The sequence below is a fragment of the Leuciscus leuciscus genome (assembly GCF_965113295.1).
Source record: "Leuciscus leuciscus genome assembly, chromosome: 24".
Classification (NCBI taxonomy): Eukaryota; Metazoa; Chordata; class Actinopteri; order Cypriniformes; family Leuciscidae; genus Leuciscus; species Leuciscus leuciscus.
In genome coordinates this window covers 2,126,452-2,136,201 of record NC_138723.1, presented here as the reverse complement: position 1 = coordinate 2,136,201, position 9,750 = coordinate 2,126,452, and positions in this window count along the sequence as shown.

The following is a 9,750-nucleotide window of genomic DNA, read 5'->3' as shown; positions in this document are numbered from 1 at the left end:
TTTTAAAACCTCCTCCCATACTAAATTCCTTATGACATTTTCATTTTCTCCAACTCTTATACCTAAAATTTTCATATTTCCTTTCTGTTCTTTAAATGGTATTTTAACAGGTAATTCATTCATTTCACCAATTCTCATATATGTAGTTTTTTCTTTATTAACTTTTGCCCCCGTTCCTCTACAATATTTTCCCAACACCTCCATTACTTTTTCTACACTTTTAATGTCTTTAACAAACAAAGTTGTATCATCAGCATACTGATATATCTTATGTTCTGTTTTTTCTTCTTTTATCAGTATTCCTTTTATATTTTTTTCCATTTCTATTGCCTGTCCTTGAGTTTCAGACACTAAAGTAAATAACAATGCTGACATGGGGCAACCTTGCCGGATAGATCTTGTTATTTTAAAATCTTCAGTTAAAAACCCATTCACTTTAACACAACTTGTAATGTCTGTATATATACATTTTATCCATTTAATGAAGTTCTTACCAAATTCAAACTTCTCCATTACATGCATCAAATATTTATGCTCTACCCTATCGAATGCTTTTTCCAAATCTACACTTATTATATAACCATTTTCTTTTGTATCTCTCATATACCATATCAGATCTCTTATACTATTAGTAATATCAGTGATGTCTCTATTTAAAACAGCATATGCTTGATTGGTTGTTATTATATTTGGTACAACTTTTTTTAATCTATTTGCTAATACTTTTGTTAATATTTTATAGTCAGTATTCAGCATGCTAAGTGGCCTATAATTTTTTAAGTCTCCTTTATCCCCCTTTTTCTTGTATATTAATTTTACTACTCCTTTCTTCATGCTTTGTGTTAATTCACCCTTCTTCAAAACATCAACATATATTTCATTTAGAATTGGACATAGGATACTTTTAAAAACTTTATAAAATTCAGATGGTAATCCATCCATTCCTGGACTTTTACCATTTCTTAACTGATCAATTGCTGTTTCTATTTCTATCTCTGTAATATTATTCTCACACATTTCTCTGTCTTCCTTATTCACTTTACTTTTAATTGTTTCTAATAAAAATTCCTCATCCTCTGCAATTAACTCATTTTCTGTAAATAAGTCTTTATACATTTTTTTAATTTCCTTTAAGATTCCTTCCTTATCTTTCACTGTCTTCCCATCTTGTGTGTTAATACTTGTAATTATATCTGATTTCTGTCTATTTTTTTCTAATTCGTAAAAATATTTAGTACTTCTTTCTCCTTCTATTATATCTTTAGCTCTGCTCCTTATTATTGCTCCCTTACACTTTTCTTCCTCTATGTTCCTTAATTTTTCTTGTAGTTCTATTATCTTATCAATGTTTTTCTCTCCCTCAGTTATTTTCCTCATTTCTTCATCCCATTCTTTTTTAACTTTATTTTCTGTCAATCTTTTAGCTCTCTGTACCTTTTTAGAAAAATTTATCGAAAACTTCTTTATTCTATTTTTCAAACAATCCCACCAAAATCTTTTTTCTTGTTCATACATCTCATCATGAACACTATTAATTATTATACTTTCTATTTCTGTTCTGTAAATTTCCATTTTTAAAAGTTCTGTATTTAACATCCACATTCCTTGTCCTTTGATAATCGCATTAAAATCCATCATTATCCATAAAAAATCATGATCACTTTCACTATAATTTTTATAAACTGCTTTTGAGACATAATATAGGTCTTTTCTCTTACATAATAATACATCTATTCTGCTTTGCTTCAAGTCTCTCTCAACGATTTGTCTTCGTGAATAATCTCTTTTGAAACCATTTCTCTCTCTCCACACATCAACCATATCATATTTCCTCATTATGTTATTTAATTCATTACGCCCTCTATCAGCTCTAAAAACCATTGAATCATCTATATCAATTCTCTGCAACACTGTATTAAAATCGCCTAACAAAAAAATATTTTCTTGTTTTTCCATTAAAATATTTAGGCTTTTATAAAATTCATATTTTTCTCTTTCCTCATTTGGTGCATGAATGTTACATATTTTTATTTCTCTACCTTTGTATAATAATTTAACCATTATTATTCTACCCCTTGTGTCTTTATATTCTACTTCATTTTCATCAAAAATCCCTCTTTTAATTAATATTGCAACACCCCTCTTCCTCCCCAAATCACAATTCAGATACATTTCTCCATCCCATAATTTCCTCATTTCATCACCTATTTTATCTTCCCAAAAAGTCTCTTGTAAGCATAATACATCAAATTTTTTGGTCAAATACATAAATTTCTCCATTTTCTGGTATTTTGATAATCCTCTCGCATTCAACGATACAACACATAAAGAACTCATTAATACAAAAAAATTTAAATTAAAATTAAAAATAAAAAAAATAACAAAAAATAACCAAAAACCAGCCATCAATCTATTTTATCTTCCTCTAGAAATGCAAGTCTTGATTCCCTCTTCTCCTCTTTCATCTTCTCCATCTTTTCCTTTATTTCTTCTCTTCTTATCTTTTGTCTTTTAAGTACCAGTTCAATGTTTATACTTGAATCTTTTTGTCTTGATCTAATACCTTTGTTCAAGTTAGCTTTTCCTTTACTTTTAACTCCATAGCTCTTTTCACCCCTTTCCATTTCTCTTACCTCACTCGATATCTTGATTTCTTTACCTTCAGTTCTTTCTTCTCCTTGTCCAATTTCTTTACCTTTAGTTCTTTCTTCTCCTTGTCTTTTTTTATCATCTTGTTCATTGTTCTCTGCTTGCTCTCGATTTTCAAGTGCATCCTCCTTGTTTAAGTAATTGTCCTCTGTGTCTGCATCCTCCTCAGGGTTTTCATCCTCCTTTCCTCCGTCCTTTTGTTCATCTTCGATTATTTCATTCTGCCTCAATGATTCATTAAACCTTTCAATTGTAGTGTCTCCCATCTCATCCTGTATCTCCATTCCTTCTTCTTCGTATTCCTCTTCATCCTTCTCACATGTGCATCTCTTCATAGTCTTTTGGCAGCCTTGGCACCGCAGTTCTTTGCAGTCCCGCGCATAATGCCCCTGCTCAAGACACTCTCTGCACGTGAAACGAGGGCAGTCCTTCTTCTCATGCTCTGTACTTGCACAAATCCTGCATGTCTTTTCTTGATGATCATGTATCACTCTAAAGAACTGTGCTCCTTCCTCAGTCATGAATTTTGTATTGTAAGGTAAAGATGTCACCTCCTTCGAAAACTTAACTTTCAAGAAGCGTGTTCCGTCTGCTACCGTAGTCCCAGGATAGTATCTCCTTCTTATAGGAAGGATGGGAGTTACACCCCAATTGATCAGTTTTTTAACAATGTCTTCATCTTCAATGTAACTTGGCAGATGCAAAAAAGACACCATTCTTTCCATTGCACTAGGGCTGTCCCCGACTATGGATTTTCATAGTCGAATCAGAATCGTCATGTCTTGCCTATAGTCGACTAATAGTCGAATCATGTGTATGGGGGTGGGGCTGGGGGCGGGGCTTTAACGTTTCAAAGCCGCGATGTACAGAAAATCACACATAGATATAGAAGAAAATGTATAAAAACATTTTTGATCAATAAAACTAAGAAATAACATAAATAACTCCAGAAAGGCCACACTGCAGATTTGCATTTCACATGCAAATCAAATTAAATCGGCTAAATTACCTGTGCGAGCAGGCCAGCCTACAGCACAGCATCGATGCACCGAAAAAATAAACAATTAATTTACTAAATTAAATTAGAACAGAATATAACTTTCTAATACATAAAAATACAAAACGAAATAAATCAGAATCAAGTCACAGGATGAGGAGCAAATGTGTGCAAAATGCCTAAAGTGCAGGGGAACATATATTCAAAACACAAGCCACAAATAGTTAGATTAGATAACCCTGACAGATTAATAAATAAAATTAAAATAAAGAAATTATTAAAATAACGATAGTAGCCAGAATTTTCAACTTTGTCTTTTTAACTGCAGAAACAACAATAAATGCTAAACTGGAGAGGCAGTCTTTTTAGCTAAAAATGTTAACAGCATCCAAAAATAAAATTAGAACCGGCTGAAAAGTTTTGAAATCACTTGTAGGCCTACCTGATCGAGAGAAGAACAAATCCTGAAAGTCTTTCTGTCTGTCCGTTGGAGTCTTTTCAAATTGTGCGCGCGGATAAAATACATTCTAACGTGAAACCCAGTCTATGCGTGAAACATGTTAACGTTGGCCGGCAGAAGTGCGATCACTTTCAGATTTTCCTGCTAAATCCAGCCTTGGAGAATATCCTTTCTGATGGTGTACATCCACACTTTAGATTTTCTTATCCCAGACATTGTTAAAGATTTAAACCCTTGCCGCGAAGACGCTCCTCTGTCGGTCACGGATTGAAAGTGAAACTTAAATATGTCACGGGGTGTTTGGATTTATTCACGCACGTTAAAAAATATTTATTAAAAGCTTCTTTCTTTGCACATTTTTATATAGGCCTACAGCATTATCATAATAGGCTGAATATTAACGTATTGACATAAAAGCTAGTTCTATGTGAAATCAGACATTGAGCGCCCTCATATAGCCAAAGTGGCATGATTGTCGTTTCATAACACCTCTGCGAAGATTCGACCGTGAGATCGGTAGTCGAATCAGGCTCCTCCTATCGAAGCATCGAATCTTCGACTATTCGGGGTCACCCCTACATTGCACATAGCTTCCTTACTTCACATTTTTGTTCATTAATCATTATTCCATCCAGCAATCCTTCACAGTCACTCTCCTCTTCCATGGTCATTTCAAATTCATTATTTAATTTTCTCCGCAGTCCAATGAGTTTACCAATACCAGATTTATGTTCTACTGCTTTGATTATCATGGCTATTGTTGTATTTTCAATGTCTTTCACATTCAAGGTCAGCGTTGCTTCTTTTTTATATTCTCTTTGATATCTTGTTTGTTTTTTTAGCCTGTTTATCATTTCTTGTCCTTGTGATAACTTGGATCTATTTTCATCAATTCCTTTTGCATTATCCGTACCTTTTGTTGTTTGCAGATCTCTCATCTTTTCTAAATGGTTGGTCTTCCTTTGCTGCTTTCCTCTTGAAACCACTGTTGCCCATGATGTTTCCCCATAATCCTCTTTTGTGTTACTTTCAGGAATATTTGTAATCCTTTCATCATCGTTATTGTCCTCCATTTCATTCCGTTTGTCTTGTCCGTGTCCTTTTACCATGAAATCCGTAATTCCGAAAGGCTCAAACCCCAAACAGTAATCACTGTTTGGGGTTTCAGTAAAATGAGCCGTAAAGATAGTATTATTTTCCAAAGTTTCTTAATTAATTCAAAATAAAACAAAACAAAATAACACAAAACTGGAAGAGCCTCTCTCTTCCTACTACAATCACACACTTCCTGGTGACTCACTAGCGCCCTCAAAGTGGTATGGCCGTAAGCGAAATCTGCTGGCAAAAACTGGCTTTTTGAAGAAATTCATAGAATTTTTCAGGCCTTCTGAAGAAACTCTGCTCCCAAGACCGGGCATGTTGAATAAACTCAGAGAATATATCAGGCTTTATGAAGAATTTCATGGACTCTTTTTTTTTTCTTTTTTTTTTTTTAAAAAACAAAAATGCTTACAGCACCTGGTATTCCCAGGCGGTCTCCCATCCAAGTACTAACCAGGCCCGACCCTGCTTAGCTTCCGAGATCAGACAAGATCGGGCGTTCTCAAAGTGGTATGGCCGTAAGCGAAATCTGCTGCCAAAATCGGACTATTTAAAAGGTTAGAACATTAGTGAAGTAAACTAAAAAGCTTACAGCACCTGGTATTCCCAGGCGGTCTCCCATCCAAGTACTAACCAGGCCCGACCCTGCTAAGCTTCCGAGATCAGACGAGATCGGCGTTCTCAAAGTGGTATGGCCGTAAGCGAAATCTGCTGGCAAAAACTGGCTTTTTGAAGAAATTCATAGAATTTTTCAGGCCTTCTGAAGAAACTCTGCTCCCAAGACCGGGCATGTTGAATAAACTCAGAGAATATATCAGGCTTTATGAAGAATCTCATGGACTCTTTTTTTTTTTTTTTTTTTTTTTTAAAAACAAAAATGCTTACAGCACCTGGTATTCCCAGGCAGTCTCCCATCCAAGTACTGACCAGGCCCGACCCTGCTTAGCTTCCGAGATCAGACGAGATCGGGCGTTCTCAAAGTGGTATGGCCGTAAGCGAAATCTGCTGCCAAAAACTGGCTTTTTGAAGAAATTCATAGAATTTTTCAGGCCTTCTGAAGAAACTCTGCTCCCAAGACCGGGCATGTTGAAGAAACTCAGAGAATATATCAGGCTTTATGAAGAATCTCATGGACTCTTTTTTTTTTTTTTTTTTTTTTAAAAACCCAAAAATGCTTACAGCACCTGGTATTCCCAGGCGGTCTCCCATCCAAGTACTAACCAGGCCCGACCCTGCTTAGCTTCCGAGATCAGACGAGATCGGGCGTTCTCAAAGTGGTATGGCCGTAAGCGAAATCTGCTGCCAAAATCGGACTATTTAAAAGGTTAGAACATTAGTGAAGTAAACTAAAAAGCTTACAGCACCTGGTATTCCCAGGCGGTCTCCCATCCAAGTACTAACCAGGCCCGACCCTGCTTAGCTTCCGAGATCAGACGAGATCGGGCGTTCTCAAAGTGGTATGGCCGTAAGCAAACTCTGCTGCCAAAAACGGGCTATTTCAAAGGTTAGAACATTAGTGAAGTAAACCAAAAATGCTTACAGCACCTGGTATTCCCAGGCGGTCTCCCATCCAAGTACTAACCAGGCCCGACCCTGCTTAGCTTCTGAGATCAGACGAGATCGGGCGTTCTTTTTTTTTATTTTTTATTTTTTTTTATTATCAAAAAGTTACAAAATATTGTTTACATAACACAATTATGATTCCAATCCTTATATCCCCCTAACTAATTCAACTTAAATATCAATGTACAATACAAAACATAAACTATGAAATTTCTTCAATCCTCAAACACTATCACCAAAAAGATTCCAAAGAAAATTGTGACTTAATTCAACATGTGCCATTATTTCTCACTCCTTTTCTCTTTTCAGAATTTCAAAATTAACCCTTCTTTTTTTTCTATACATATTAGCCCACATCCCTCCACAAAAGCCTTTTCAAATTCCTCTTTGCTCAAATATTTCCACATGAGATACACATTCTTTCTTACAACAGTTTTAAACATCTCAATTACATCCACTTTCTTCCTTTCAAAATATGCTAAGTTCCTCCTCACCCATATTGCATATCTTGCATGACTTAAAATAAAATTCCACAAGTTAACCCTCTTGTCTTTGTGATTCACAAATTCACCAAATAAAAACAGTTTTTTCCATTCATTCCCTGTTACATCTTTTCCCATTCCATCTTTGATCAGTTTTTTCAATTTTTCATGGAACATTTCAAGCTCTTTACATTCAAAGAATATATGCATCAGAGTTTCTGGCTCTGTCTCACATAAATCACATTCTCTGTTCACATTTTTGTTAATTTGATGAATTACCACCTTTGTGTATATTCTATTATGTCTGAGTTTAAAATCCAAGTTCTCACAATCTAGTCCATTATATTTCACACTTAAATTTTCCCAAATTGTCTTCACATTCAAATCCGGGAATACTTTTGGCCATACAGCCTCCGATGCAGGCAATTTGATTTCCTTTTTCACCAACATCTTATATATCATTTTCACATTTATCTCAAACAAATTTATCTTTTTCTTATTTTCTACAATATACATTTCTGGAATTCCCCAATCTCCAACTTTAACAGTCTCTCTCTCTATCCTTTCCACCCACCTCTCAGGCAGGCTTGTTTTGATATTTTCACACTCACGGTCCACCTTTGATTTTTCAATCTCATCATCCCATCCTACCACACAGTCATATATGGCCCTATTTGGTAAGAACCCCTTTACATATTCATACGCCATATCTTTTACTTTTCTTACACCCGCTCTCATAAACAGCCTATTATAAAGCATTTTCCCTCCTAACCTTATTTTTGGATTCAAGAATATTGGCTGATGATGCACTTGATTTATATTCTCACATTCATATCCCACATTTACTACAAACTCAGCCCATGCACTAAATACTTCCTGGTAGAATAATGGCATGTTTTCAATCATTGGCTTTTTTAAGGCCATAAACAATCCTTCTTCACCACATCCACCACTTTTATTTAAATAATTTCTCATATAACCCTTCCATCCATGTTCTACTTTATCATATAAATATTTTTTTATCGTTTTCACTCTTATTGCTTTTCTTTTAACTTCTAAGTCAGTCAGTTTCAAACCTCCCTCGTTATAGTCTGCTATTAATGTTTTTGCTGATATTTTAACTCCTTTCCCTCCCCACAAAAAAATGTTCACAGCCTCTTTCATTCCATTCAACACCCAATTTGGTAAGTCTAATACTGCCATCACATAGTTGCATTTGGTAAGCAATAATGAATTAACTACTATTACCTTGCCTCTTAATCTTAACTCCCTTAGCCTCCAAAATTGTAAAACTTGTTTTATTTTATTTAATATTCCTGTCCATGTGGCATCTCTAGCTTCTTTTACATTTTCTCCTATGTTCACACCTAGAATCTTCATATAATCTTTCGTTAGTTTAAAGGGAGTGTCCTGTCCTTCTATAGCCACACCTCCTATACTCATTATTTCTGATTTATCTACATTTATTTTTGCGCCTGACGCTTTTCCATATGTTTCCATGTGTTTCCCTATTCTATTTATACTCTCTGGGCCCTATTTTAACGATCTGAAACGCAAGTGTCAAAGCGCAAAGCGCAAGTAACTTTGTGGGCGGGTCTCGGCGCTGTTGCTATTTTCCCGGCGGGATAAATGACTATTGCGCCAGGCGCAAATCTAAAATGGGTTGGTCTGAAGTAGCTTCATTATTCATAGGTGTGGTTTGGGCGTAACGTGAAATGAACCAATCAGAGCGTCATCTCACATTCCCTTTAAGAGCAAACGCGCTTTTTCCATAGCGGATTGCTATTGAAACGGCGGATTTGCCAGGCGCGCGCCAGGAGCGGTTCACAGCCAAGGAGAGCAACGCTCTCGTCACGGCCGTAAAAGAGAGAAGTTACATTGAAATGGAGAAACCCACCCAAATTAACTTCGGTTAAACAGGCGTATGATAATTTGGGTAAATGTGTAAGCTAGATGTATGCTTTTATAATAAATAGTCTATCTATCTATCTATCTATCTATCTATCTATCTATCTATCTATCTATCTATCGTAATAATGTATTCAAAAATGAAAACTGCTGCTTCTGTGTAGATGAGAGAATCAAAGTGTAGGCTATGTGCGTTGTGCACACGCTACATTGATTATGGCCAAGCATGCGCCCTTAAAATAGCATATGAATAACATGCGCAACGCGCCACTGACTTTAAACTATTTTTTCCTGGTTAGTGGCGCAATTGTTTTCTAAACCTGCAAAATAGCATGAATGAACGTTTGCGCCGGAACACGCCTCCTCTTTGCGCTGAACCGCCCCCGGGAGCGCAAGTGTATTTCCTAACTTACCGACGTGCTTCTGTGGAGGGAAAAGTCCGCTTTGCGCGGGTGCAAAATAGGAATGATACATGCGTCGGTGTACAAAGTCACTTGCGCTGGGTGCAAGATAGGGCCCTCTATGTCCTTGACTGTAAATGTGGTGTCATCTGCATACTGATGAATTATGCTTATTCCCCCATGTGGTAT